The 13,936-nt window shown below is 40.1% G+C and overlaps 1 protein-coding gene across 2 annotated transcripts in view; it reads left to right on the top strand.

Annotated features, from left to right (window-relative positions):
* Nucleotides 1–13,936, top strand: part of Lonp2 (lon peptidase 2, peroxisomal) — an 88,631-nt gene that overhangs the window by 67,340 nt on the left and 7,355 nt on the right. The gene's annotated exons all lie outside the window — the stretch shown is intronic.

Below are 13,936 nucleotides of genomic sequence, written 5' to 3'. Positions count from 1 at the left end.
CTTTCCAAAATCTAATTACCTTGGTTTGGGGGTTTGATTTTGAAACAAGAGTTTATTATCTCACTATGCAACTGAGGCTGATCTCAAACTCACAGTTCTGCCTCAGCCTCCCAATTGCTGGGGTTATAGGCATGCACCACCATACCCAGTGCAACAGCCTATTTAAAAGAGATGAAAAAGACAATCTTCAAATCACATAGAATTGAAAGAAGGACTAGATACATCTTGGGGAAAAAGAAAAAAATCATTTTTCATTTTTGGGTTTGTTAGAATAAGGCTGCCATGCACATGAAGTCCCCATGTTCACTTCTTTGGATGTACATTGTCTGTAGGAATGGAATCACAAGATACATTGTATGTATTTTGTGTTGCAGTTTTTGTTTTTTTTTTTGTGTGTGTGTTGCAGTTTTTAAAGAACTGGCAAACTGTTTTTCTGACTCTGGCTTGCTGACTTAAAAACTTGCTACACTGCTGTAGTAGTTAAAATAGTGTTATTGATCTAAGAATATAAATACAGACGATAGTAATAAAATAGAGATGTAAAGAATAAATGTCTAGGGTGGTGAATTGTATTTTAGCAAGGCTTCCAACACCATTGATTAGGAAAGGATTCTCTTCAACAAACAGTGTTAGGAAAACTTGATGTCCACGTGCCTCCAAAAAATAATTTGTCTTAGGATCTTAACACCAAAATTAACTAGAAATGAACCAAGCTCTAAAATGAAGAGTTAATGCTATAAAACTTATTTTTTAAAGAACCCTGGTAGAACTTTTAATGATATAGTTGACTGTGGGTTTGTGGACAAGACACCAGAAACAGGGAACAAGAAATAAAAATTAACTTCATCACAGTTAAAATCTTGTATACTGTTCTGGGAAGGTAGTTTGTAGAGTAAAGGTGCTTGCTAAAGCCAGGCCTGACAACCTGAGTCCATCCCCCAGGACCCACCTGGTTGGGAGGAGAAAACAGAGTTCTGAAAATTGTTCTCCAGTACATGCACTGTGGTAATCACGTACCCACCATATACTTAAAAATAAACAAGTAAGGAGTGCAATCTTTAGAACAAACATTGTGTGTAAAATGACACTGTTGAAGTGAAAGAAAGGCTGGTGAGAAGGCTCAGTGTAAAGGTGCTTGCTGCCAAGCATGGCTCACAGATGCAAAGGAAGAACTGCCTCCTGCTAGCTGTCCTCTGACCTCCATTTATGCACAATGGTATCTATACACATGAAAATGAACAGAGTCTACACAGTGGAAGAAAACATTTGTAAGTCATATGATAAAGATTGATGCCCAGAGCATATAAAGAGCAACTTAATTGCATAGAAACAACCCAATTAAAAATAGGCCAAGTATTTCAGTAATATTTCCCTAAAGAAGATTTAGATGGTCCGTGAGCACACGAGAAGACACACACCACCATAGTTCCCTGGAGACTGCACATCAGAACTACAGTGAGGTCCACTTTGTACTTAGTAGGGTGGCTATAATAATTTTATAGGACATGTTAGTACCGGCAGAAATGTGGAGAAATTAGGACAACTGTATTTCTGTCAGATGGTGCAGCCATCCTAGAAAAAACTTGACAATTCTTCAGAAAGGTGAACATAGAACTACATTGTAAACCCGCGGGTCTATTACTGGACACTGTGCATACCCGAAGGGAAGAATACATATATTTATATAATCCGCTTCATGGTGGGATTTATTTCCATAAACTAAAAGGTAAAAACAATCCTATTGCCCATCATCAAGTGAATTGAGAAGCAATGTGATATGTAAATATAATGGAATATTATTCAGTCCTTAAAAGGCCATTGAGGTGGCTTAGCAAGTAGCCATGCATGCCACAAAACAACCTGAATTCAGTCCTTAGAACCCAAGTGGTGGAAGGAGGAACTGGCTCCTGCAAGTTGTCCTCTGACCTCCACGTGCACATTGTAGCACTCATGCACATATGTAAATAAATTAAAAAATAAGTTATTATGATATACTACAATATGTATGCAGCTAGAACACACTATGGTAAATGAAATGAAATGAAATGTCTGAACCAGACATAAAAGGAAAAGCAGGAGATGCTTCCGCTTGCATGAGCTATCTAGAGGAGTCAAGAGTCCTAAAGACAGAAGATAGGTTGCTGGTTACTAGGGCTGGAGAGGAGAAATGGATAATTATTATTTAAGACAGTGGTTCTCAGCTGTGAGTCATAAGCCCTTTGGGGTTTATTGACCCTTTCACATGGGTCGAGTATCAGATAACTTATCAGATATTTACTTTGCAATTCTCAAAAGTAGCAAAATTACAGTTTTCAGTAGCAATGAAATTAATTTTATGGTTGGCACAACATGAGGAACTGTATTAAAACATTAGGACAGTTGATACCCACTGGTTTAATGGGTTTCTTTGTGCTAAAGATAATGGAAAGTACCAATGATGGCAATGTTGTGTCATCAATGTGGATAGATTTGATGTGCATAGATTGTACATTTGTTGGGTAAAATGGTAGGTACTGAGCTACACATTTTACTCTAACAAAAGCAGCTTCTAGCAAAGGGTACAAAGAAACTTTCCCAAAGTCTGTTTGCAAGCTGGACTTCAAAGCTGGGTTCTCTGACCACAGGCATCTTCCAGGTAGAGTAAAGAAGCAACTGCTAGACATTTTGGAGGATTTGCCCCAAAGCCATGAGCGTTAGTCCTTGACTTTACCTTGTTCGAGGCAAGGTCTCTCTCATTGGTCACTTATGTGTTCACAGTTCTCCTGTCTCTCCTCCCATCTCCCCAAAGGGCCATATAGGACTCCAGATGATCACGTATGACGTTTTTATGGATTTGAACCCAGGTTGCCAGCCTCACACAGTAAGCACTCTGCCCACTGAGCCATCTCCCCAACCCCACTGCTTTGGACACAGGGTCTTAGCAGATAGTCCTGGCTGGTGTGGAACACAGTGTAGACTAGTCTGTCCTCAAACTCCTGGGGCTCGGCCTCCTGCCTCTGCCTAATAAGTGTTGGAATCAGTGTGTCACCTTGCCCAGTAAACTCCTAAATTTAAAAAACCCAAACTATATCCATTGTTCTTAGAAGTTAAAAAGTGTCTACTCAGAAAAATCTGTCACGTGTTAGGAAAGAAATGTTTCTTGTACAGTATTAATTTTGACAAAAAATTAAAGTCATTACTAGCATACAAATAAATTGACATGTGTCAAAGATTTAAGCAGCTCATCAGTTGAGAAAACCTGTAAGGTTTTACATTCTGTTTCAGTAAAGAATCCACAGGTTGAGAACCACTGTGTTTAAAAAGAAAAAAAGACTTAACTTCAAGACAACCAGGAATGCTGAAACTAGAAATTATTTTATTAAAAGATGCAAAGCCTGCTTCTTGGAGTAGAGGGGTCACATGTACCCCACAGACATAATTCCTTTTTATTTCTAACTGGTTCATGCAGCGTAACAGACTGGGAAGGTAGATGAAAAGCTGGGAAGGTAGAGACAGCTCGAGGGGAAACAGACCTCCTGCTCCTTCTCTGCAGACTCACTTCCTAGTCTTTGGGGTTTCACCTAGTGATAGTCACAGAAGTGCAGAGGTGTGCTTTAAGATCACTAATGCTGGTTGTCTTCAGTCACAAAGGTCCTTATAGAAGTTGGGGCTGGGCCTCAGTGGTGAAGCAATTCCCTAGCATTCATGGGCATTAGGTTTGGTTCCCAGCACAATGAGAAAACAATCTTTCCCTCTGTGTCCCCTCTTCTTTCTCCCTTGCTCTGCTGGGACTCTGTCTCTGTTGCTCTAATTCTTTTCTGACTCCTGGCCTTAAGTGGTTTTACTGCCTCAGCTCTCCATGTGGTGTGAGCATGGCTGCAGTCTGCCATGTCCTGCTCTAGCAACCTCTCCAGATTTACTACTGTTCTCCTTGCCTTGTCAAGAAACTTCTTAGCCCCACGTGGCATCTCTAGACTGGACTGTGAAGATCAGTCTGACTGGGAGCCAAGAGACCTGATATATCTATGATTGCTATGGATTTCAGGTGACTTGTTTTCCCTCCCAGGGTCTGTTTCCTGGGTACAAATGGAGAATTGAACCAGCTCAGGCCATCTTTGAAAACCATGTGCTTCTTGAGTCTCTAGTCCTACCTAAATTCCCTAACCTCGGGAGTTATCAGACCTAGGTGTTATCAGAAAGCTGTTGCCTAAGGACATTATGTTTTCATGACATAAACAGTAACAGTTCTTACTGGCTATAGGTAAAAATGCTCAGTGCTCTTGTACTCTGTAGTCTCAGCTCCACCTGCCCTCAGACACTGAAATAAATCCTGCTTTCTTTAGAAACAACTACACCTTTCATGTTCTCTCAAGTATTATGCTCAAAGACCACAAAATGTAGCTCTTGAACTTATGGAACTGAGTTTGGGCAAGCAGTATAGAGAATAAAAAAGATAACTAAGATGGTCTGTCCCAAGCTAAGACGTGTGCAGGTGTCCGTTCCTAAGGCTGTCTTTTGGTGCTCACAACACATCTCTTGGGAATACGAGATACTTTACTTCGGAGCCATTATGAGTAACCATGGCTCAAGAACACAGATTATGTTGCCTTAAATTCCATGTTCCAATGTAGGAGCAGTTTCATGGGGTTTTTATCATTGTATAGAACAAAGAAAATCATAAATCAAGGCAACTTTAAAATACATTGGTGGTTATACCAGAGAGGCAGTAACATTAAGATGGGGGATTCTTTTCTGTAGGCTCAAGATGTTATTTGATGGCATTCGTAGCTCTTGGATTAGTGGAAGCTAGTTTTCTAATAAGTTAATAGCTTCTATGAGTTGTTTTATTATTTATTATTATTATTCACAAGTATTAGTTCATATGTAGAGGCTGGCAAGAAATGGCTGTTCCAGAAAGCTAAAACTATCCCAAGATAAAGTAATTAGCCTCCGAACCTATGAAATTCCAAACTCTCTCCAGTTGGCAAAATATTAACCCGGCCAGTATAGCAGCTTTCAGGGTTCAGTACTGGGTAATATTGGTGACTTTTCTCCCCCAGCGGCCTGCATAGCATCTTCTGACACTATAGCAACAAGCCAACAGGGAGGAAGATTTCAGAGCAGTTCTAGCTTGGTTTTTCTATATCTAGAAACAAAAATATGCCATGTCGTCAGCAATGATGGTTGTGGTGGGCAGCCAGGCGCAGTGACAGTAGCCTGTGTTGTTTGGGGGCCTTTTGATTCCTCCCTTGCCATTAACTCAATGGGATGTGGCCTCCATCTGGCTGGAACCAAGGTTTTGACTCAATAGCCCATGTCTTTTGGAATATTCTTCTTTGTCCATCTACACAGAGTATCTGTGTCCAAACTCCTTTTTGATTTTAAAGTATGTTTTTAATTTGCTTATAAAGTAGTGGCTTCTCATGAAGGCTTCTGTAAGTCCTTAGTGTTGACTGACTGACCCTCACTTCCTACCTCTCCCCTGTGCCCAGCCCTGCTTAACCCTTTAATCCCCAGCCTTCCCTCTGTTGTCTTCACAGCACACGTGTTTGCTATCCCCTTACCCCTTAAGGCCTCCTCCCTTCCTGTCTAATAGTCCTCCCCCAAGTCGCTGCCCCTTTTAAGCCTCCTGACCTTTATAGATACTCCAGATTTAACACACAAAGATAAAAGGTCAAAGCTAGGATCTGCGTGAGAGAGAATATGTGCTGTGTATCTTCCTGGGCTACTTAGTATAATTTTGTAGTCCCGCCCATTTTCCTGCACCTTTTACAATTTCATTTTTCTTTACAGTTATGTGTATATGCCAACATTCATTATCCTTTTATCAGTTGATGGACATCCAGGCTGATTACATTTCACAAAGAACATGGTGTCGGTCCTTTGAGTATATGAGTTATATGTTCAGTAATGATATAGCCCAGTCATATATGATAGATATATTTCCAGCTTAAAGACACACCACACTGAATTTCACAGTGGCCATATTAGTCTAGACTCTCTCCAGCTGTAACAAGGCTCCCCTTCCCACACATCCTAATATGTATTTGTTGTCCTTGCTTTCTGGATGGTCACCATTCTGGAGTTGAGTCAGAATCTCAAAGCAGCTTTAGTTTAGTTTTCATTTTCCTCATGGTTGATGGTGAAATACATTTTAAAATATTTTTAGCAATTTGTAGTTCATTTCAAACTCTGTTCCGTTCCATGCCCCCTGCTTTTTTTTTAATTGAAAGGATTTCTTTTAAGAGTATATGAGTACTGTTTCCTCATTTCCAACCCTTCACCTCCCCCACCAACTTTTCCCATGATTCCCCACACACACTTCCTCTCAAGATCATGTCTTCTTCGATTTTTATGAATACATGCATACATACATGCATGCATGCATACATACATACATACATCTGTATAAATAAATCGTGAGTCCTTTTAGAGTTGTTCATGCGTGTGTATTTAGCAGACTTCTTGAGGTTCATGGGGTGGGAGGCTCATTCTTAGAGAATACTGATTCCCCTAAGCAGACATTAGTTATTTAGCTCTTCATCTAGGGACAGGACTTTTGAGATTACTCCCATCCACACTGGCATATGAATTGGTGTTGTTTTGCTGGTGTTGTTTAGGCAACCATACTTTTGAGATGCCATAGGTACAGCTTCCCTGTCATAAGAAGACATTATGTCACAACAGACATCCTGATCCTCTGGCTCCTACAATCTTTCTGCTTCCTCTTCTTCTCTGTTTCCTGAGCCTTGGGTGTACAGGTTTTATTATAAATGGATCTACTAGGGTTGGGCACCCTTGTGGACTTCTATAATAGTCTCCTTCTGCAAAAGAAGCTTCTTGATGAGAGGCGAGAACTGTGCTCATTCAAGGATATAACGATAAATATTTAGAATGCAATTGGAAATTGTCCTGGTTTAGAAAAGTGCTGGTAGTCAGTTCTCCTCTAGGTCCATGACCCCACCAGCCACTGGTAGGTAATTGGCTAGGTTTTCAATAATAAGCACGACCTCCCTCTTGTTGAGCAGGCCTTTAGTCCAATGAGTGAGCTGCACTGCCTTCTTTGAAATGCCTCCTAGGTTGGTAAGTCTGTGACCTAGTTCTTTGTTGCGCTGTTTGTTTTCTGAATGTTTAGTTTCTTGAGATCTTTGTATATTCTAGACACTACCCTGTTGTCAGATACATAGCTGGGAAAGACTTTCTCCTAAGCCATAAGCTGCCTCTTCACTTGATTATCTGTTGCCTTTGCAAAACAAAAGCCTTTTAATCTTACAAGATCCCATTTGTTGATTATTGGTTTTATTCCCTGAGCAGTCTGAGCCCTGAGGAAAAGTCTGTACTTAAAACCAGTGTCTTGGTATGCACTTGTTACTTTTCTCTGTAGCAGTTTCAGAGTTTTAAGTTTCACATTGAGGCCTTTGATCTATTTAGAGCTGATTTTGTGACTGGTGAGAGATAAGGACTTAGTTTCATCCTTCTGTGTGTCTATCCAGTTTTCCCAGTATCATTTATTGAAAATGCTATCTTTTCTCCAGTTTATTTCTGGCTTCTGTCTCAAATCAGGAAGCTGTAACTGTGTGACCTTACATCTCAGCCCTCAACTTCATTAATTCATGTGCCAGGTTTTGTTGGGAGTACCATACTTTTTTGAAATTTATTTCACTATATTTTATTTAGAGTGTGTGTGTGTGTGTGTGTGTGTGTGTGTATACACTCATGTCATGAGGCATATATAAAGGTCAGAAGATAATGTTTTAGTTCAGTAGAAGATAATGTTTCACTATGTTTAGAAGATAATGTTTCACTATGTAGGTCCTGGGAATCAAAGTGGAAGATGCTTCTCTGAGCTATCTTACCTTCCTAACCATGCTGTTTTTAATATTATGTCTCTGTAATATAACTTAGAATCAAGTATGGTATTAACTCCTGCAGGATTCTTTATGCTCAGGAATACTTTGGCTATTCAAGGTCTCTCCTGGTTCTATATAAATTTTAAGATTGTTTTTCCTATTTCTGTGAAGAATGGCATTGTAATTTTGATGAGGATTGAATTGAATCTTTATGTTGCTTTTGAGGTATGGCGATTTTCACAATATTGAAGGATTTTGGTTTGGTTTGGTTTGGTTTTATAAATGAGTCTCACTGTGTAACCCCTGGCTGTCCTGAAACTCACTCTGTAAACAAGGCTGGCCTTAAACTTACAGAGATCTACCCACCGCCTCTCTATCTTAAGCACTGGGATTAAAGGCATTCACCACTCTTCCCAGTTCTCTTCAGTTTTTTCAACTGTGTTGTAAAGTTTTTATTGTAGAGGCCTTTAACATACTTGGCTATATTTATACCAACATCTTTTTAAAGACTGTTATAAATGGGATTGCTTCCTGATTGTTTTTACTTTGTTTTCTGCTAGTACATAGGAAGGGTAATGATTTGTGTGTGCTTCTTTTGTATCCAGCCACTCTGCTAAAAGTGTCTTATCAGTTAGCACTTTTGGTTAGAGTCTTTAGGTCTCTTCATAGAGAATCTTGTCACCTACACTAGAGGCACTTATTTGCCCATCTGTGTCTGTCTGTTCTCTTCTCTTGTTGCTAAAGCTATGACTCCTAGTCTTACTGTGCTGTAATGCATACAAATAGGCAAAGTGGACCGTGGTGGAGCTGCTTTGAGTTTCTCTAATTTCATTTAATGTTGGCTGTAGGTCTGTCGTATATGTTTTTTCTGTTCTGGGTTTCTTCTGAATTTTTAATATGAAGAAATGTTGGGATTTGTCAGGTTCCTTTTCTGTATCTATGGAAGCAACCATGTTGTCCTTGAGTCTCCTTATATAATATGTAACATTTATTGATTACATGTATCGAACCATGGGATTGTTTCCTAGAGTTCTTCTTTACTTTGTTTTCCATTGGTGAACATCTTAGATGTAGTTAAATCCAACTTGATCTTGGTGAATGATCTTTTTGATGTGTTCTTGAATTCAGTTTGCAGGTATTTTATCGAAAGTGTTTGCATCTAAGTACATCAGAGACATTTCTTTGTTTCTTTCCTTTTCTTAAGTTATCTTTGGTATCAGGATAAAACTAGCCTTGTAAAAGGAGTTTGGTAATATTCATTTCTTTGTTGTTTTATTGACTAGTATTAGAAGTATTAGTGTTAGTTCTTCTATGTCTAGGAAAATCCACCTGGGAATCCATCTGGACTGTTTTCAGTTGAGAGAGATTTAATTACTACTTCAGCTTCACTGCTTGCTACAGATTTGTTTAAATTGTTTATCTCAATGTGGCTTAATTTTTATACATCGTATCCATCTAGAAATTCCTCCATTTCTTGTAGATTTTCCAATGTAGTAGAATATATACTTTCAAAATAAGACCAAATGACCTTCTGAATTCCACTAGAGTCGATTGTAATGGCTCCTTTACTATCCCTAATTTCCTAATTTTATTAATTTGGGTCTCTCTCTCTCTCTCTCTCTCTCTCTCTCTCTCTCTCTCTCACTCACTCTCAGTTTGTTTGGCTAAGGGTTTGTCAGTATTTTTAAAGAACCGATTTTTGTTCCATTGGTTCTCTATATTTCTTTTGTTTATTTCCATATCATGGTCTTAGCACCGATCTTAATGATTTTAATGATTCTTGTCTTGTGATTTGTTTGTTTGCAACCTCTCTGATTTCTTAATGTAGACACTTAGAGCTATAAGCTTCGTTTCCCAGGGAAGCTTTCCTTATAGCCCATAAGTTTTGGAATGTTCTGTTTCATTTTCATTTGCTTCTAAGAAATTTTTTCTACTTGATTTTATAAGGAACCTGTCATTGTGCAGTAGGATAATAATCTCCAGGAGTTCATAAATGCTTTAGGGTTTCTCTGGCTATTGGTTTGTAGGCTTATTCTATTGTCATGATGACTGCTTTGTGTCCTAAATAGATCCTGTGTCTAGATTGACATCCCTTTTCCAAATTTTGAGAAATTTTGTAATGATCTTTGTTTGCTGAGACAGAAAGAGTCTTACTGTGCAGCCCTGGCTGGCCTGGAACTCTTTGTAGACCAGGTTGGCCTGAGACTTAGATCTGCCTGCCTCTGCTTCCCAAGTGCTGGGATTAAAGGTATGTTACCATGCCCAGACTGTTATGATTTTTAATGTTTTCTGTGTCCCTTGAATTATACTCTCCTTCTGTGTCTATTATCCACACAGTTTGTCTTTTCTATATGCGTGTGTATGCGGAATTCCTGCTGGCACCTTTTACTGTTTTATCTTTGTCCAGTTTTTCTATCTTGTCATTAAGCTCAGGTATTTTGCCTTTGCCTTGATCCATTCTATTGGTGACATTTTTCACAGAGATTTTCGACTAATTTTTTTTCCTTATTTCCCTCATGTCAGATTGGTCTGTCTTCAGTTCGTCTGTCTAATTTCCTCTTTCATAGCTTGCATCATGTTCTTTGTTTCATTCAGCTGTTTGGTTCTCAACCAGGTGTTTATTCCTTTACCTTTATTGTCTGGACATTCTTGGAATCATTATGTCATTGTGTTGCCACAGTGTCTCTAGCTGACAGTTTATCTAACTCACCCTCACCATTACTGTTGAAGTTGTCATTTGTGAAGTTGGTTTTTGTGTTTCTTATGTTACTGCCTAGGCATGGACACATCTGGAGTTATTTCTTTGCTTGGTTTATTTTTTTATCAGCTATATTCTTTCAGTTGACATATTGCAGTGTTCATGTGGGACTTTAATGTGTCAGAATTGAGTGTGCAGTTCAGAAAATAGTTCCTTAGTCAAGAACTCAGGTTACATGGAATCAACTCTTTATTGTTCCCTAAGTGTAATATTAACTGTAAGATCAACCACCACTGTTTGTTTTATACACCCACTCTGTATAAGTTATATAAACCAATTAATGACACTGCCCATTTGACTCAGTCACTATTAGATGAGGAACCAAGGACAGTATGGAGTATACACAGATGGAAGACTAGTCACGGGAGGTGTTGGAATAGTGTGCTTTTTATTTTTGTGATAAACATCATGACTGAAAGCAACTTGGGGAGGAAAGGTTTTCTTATATCTTACAGGTTGGAGTTCATTTCCAACCTTGATACATATTGCCTGGGCTTGGCAGCTTTCTGGACCTTTGGTGCTCACCCACACAACCTCCTAAGAAAGGCAGTTTTTCATACTTGCCACAGAAGTACCATTTGAGTACCACTGGCACACTGTGTTGCCAGCTTGCCCGCAGTGCATTACTCTCTAAGTACAACTTTCCTCAGCCTAATGTTTCTGCATCTCAGGTGTCTGAGGCTCTGTTATAACTTGGGTTTCACTCTCATAGCTTCACACACAGTTTGCTCAGGAGCTCCATGCAGGGAATCCAGTGTTACTACATGTTACCTACCTTTGCTGGCTTTCTGGAATCTTGGTGTAAGCCTCTATGATCCTATTAATTCTTGCATTTTGCATCCCTGCAAGACCAGTACCATGTAGATGATGCCAAGTTGCACTACCAGTTTAAAACCTAGTTCCCTTGGACCAGTTTTAGTGGGACTATTTCTCTGAGTAGCCCTGGTCCCGTAGGATGCCCTAGAGGCTCCCTCTGTTCAGCCATTCTGTTTTCAGATGAGTTTACATTGATACATGCTGGAGCTCTCTGTGGGTTAAAGGTACCTCAGTCCATTTTCCCATGTAGTGCCAAGTCCCTCTGCCCTCATCAGTGGCACTAATCTCTAAACATTGTGCATACTTTGTCAGCACCATCCCTGCCCACAACTTTAACTCGGTTCACAACTTTAAACTTACTCATATTCCTCTTCTCACCAACTGCATGACTTTTAAAATACCTTTCTGCTCTGTCTTATAAATCTGGGGGAAAAAAAAAACCCATGCTGGGGCCTGGATGTTATGCTTTGAATCTCCTCCACCTCAAACTTGGACCATTAGTTATGACTTCAGCCTTACTCAAAGTTTTTGGACACAGATGGAACATAGTCACATTCTTTGCCAGAATGTAACACTGAGGGCCCAGTGCAGTTCCGAGAGGCCTTTGATTTTTTTTTTCTGAAATCTCATGAGCCCAGCTCCCCCTCTCCACATTCCTATTAACACTGTAGTTATCCAAGTTTCCATCGGAATGGACATGAGCTCGCAGCATTCTTCAGCATCTCTAGGCCTCTGTTCCAAACTCTTCCAGATGTGTCCTACAACCACAGCCCTGTTTGTCACAATCACAACAGCTCCAGTTTGCCAGATTTCTTGTGGGAACCCAATAAGAAGCAATTTAAAGGAACAGAGGTTTCTGTTGGCTTGTAGCTTGAAGAGCAGGCATGATCGTGGTGTGTCCATGGCAGCAAGAGCACAGTGACTGGTCCATCCGCCAGTGGCTGGGAAGGAGAAGCAAATGCTGGTGATCACACCGTACATTTTAATTATGGGACGTTCTTAGTATAGATGAGCTCCAAGCTTACTAGTGCCTGAAGGGCCATCCTCTTCGTGGGAAGAGCTTTAATCCCTGCTCCCTCTGTGCACCGAGCACTGAGCCCAAGGCTACACTTGGAAAGGTCAGCTGTGCCCAGGCAATGGCTCCATACTGTCTTACCTTCACCCATGTGGCCTTCTGTCACCCCCTCTGATCCAACAACAGTAGCCCCCCTCAGCAGAGCTCATAGAGCACATCACAGCAAAGCAGCGGACAGCTGTCTGCGTCTCTTCCTTGCACTCTGTGGTCAGTAACCTTTTCTCCCTGTCTGACAAGTGATACCTACTTTGTCTTCTCCTCTAAGATCTAATGTGAAAAGAGTCACTCACAGAAAATCTGTCATTTCACAAACCACATAATAGCCAACAATTGCAGAGTTTTTGTAAAAGAAATACTATGGAGGAAGTTAGGAAGATCAAAAAGACTTTTTAGGATCCATTGAGCTAAATCTTGGATGATCATGGGCATTACAGGCATGGTTACAATGACATTATGTAAGAAGACTTCACACTTCGGATCTTGTGCATTACACTGTGAAATCTACAACAGATTTGCTTTGTAATTCTTATAACCCCATAGAAATAGGTAGTGAGGGTCTTGAGATTTTGTATAGTTCGACTTGTTCTCTTGCCAACGCGTTTTCTGTTACCCATGATTCATGTGTGAAGAGATGGCCAGAAGAGCTTTTGCCCTAAAGGTCACCCTTATACTGATCTCCTCAGAATGACTCCAGTTAGCATACAGAGTGAATGTGGGGTTGCTGCTGTCACACATGTTTGATAGTTATTCTGGAAGACAAGGTAAGGGGATGGCATCTTAATTTCATGATCTGTAAGAGTAGAAGAAAGAAAAGAATGGGGAAATCATAACAAAATAAATATAATGCAATTTTAACTAACTGTAATCACTGTATATTTCTTATTAGTGTGTACAGTACACTTTTACTGGGAGTATGAAAGGAGTCGTAAAAGATGTAACAGTTTAAGCCTGTTGTAAGGTAGTAGACCAAACCAGACCAAGGGAGAACAAGACTAGTGTGTCATTTGCTTTATGTTGCTGTGATAAATACCATGACCAAATTCAACTGGAGGGAGGAGAGGGTTTATTTGGCTTCTACTTCCACATCACAGTCCATCAAAGGAAATGGGAGCAGGAACCTGGGGGTGGAACTGACACAGATACCGTGGGGACTGCTGCTTACCAGGTCTCCCCATAGCTCACTCAGCTTGCTTTCTTATATAATCTGTGGCTACCTGGATGGCATGTGGTGGGTGGCACCCATCCACAGCAGGATGGACCCCCACATCAATCATTTATCAAGAAAAAAACCCACAGACATGCCCACAAGCCAATCAGATGCAGACATTTCTCACTTGCGGTTTCCTCCTACCAGGTGACTCTAGTTTGTGTCAAGTTGACAAAAACTTAGCAGCACACTAGCTATGAGACAAAGAGAGTCACAGTTTTCTACAGTTTTTAAACATTTTTATGCCTAAC

The sequence above is a fragment of the Apodemus sylvaticus genome, chromosome 21 (genome assembly GCF_947179515.1).
Source record: "Apodemus sylvaticus chromosome 21, mApoSyl1.1, whole genome shotgun sequence".
Taxonomy (NCBI): Eukaryota; Metazoa; Chordata; class Mammalia; order Rodentia; family Muridae; genus Apodemus; species Apodemus sylvaticus.
The sequence above is the reverse complement of the archived record's forward strand: the minus strand, read 5'-3'. Positions and strand labels throughout refer to the sequence as shown.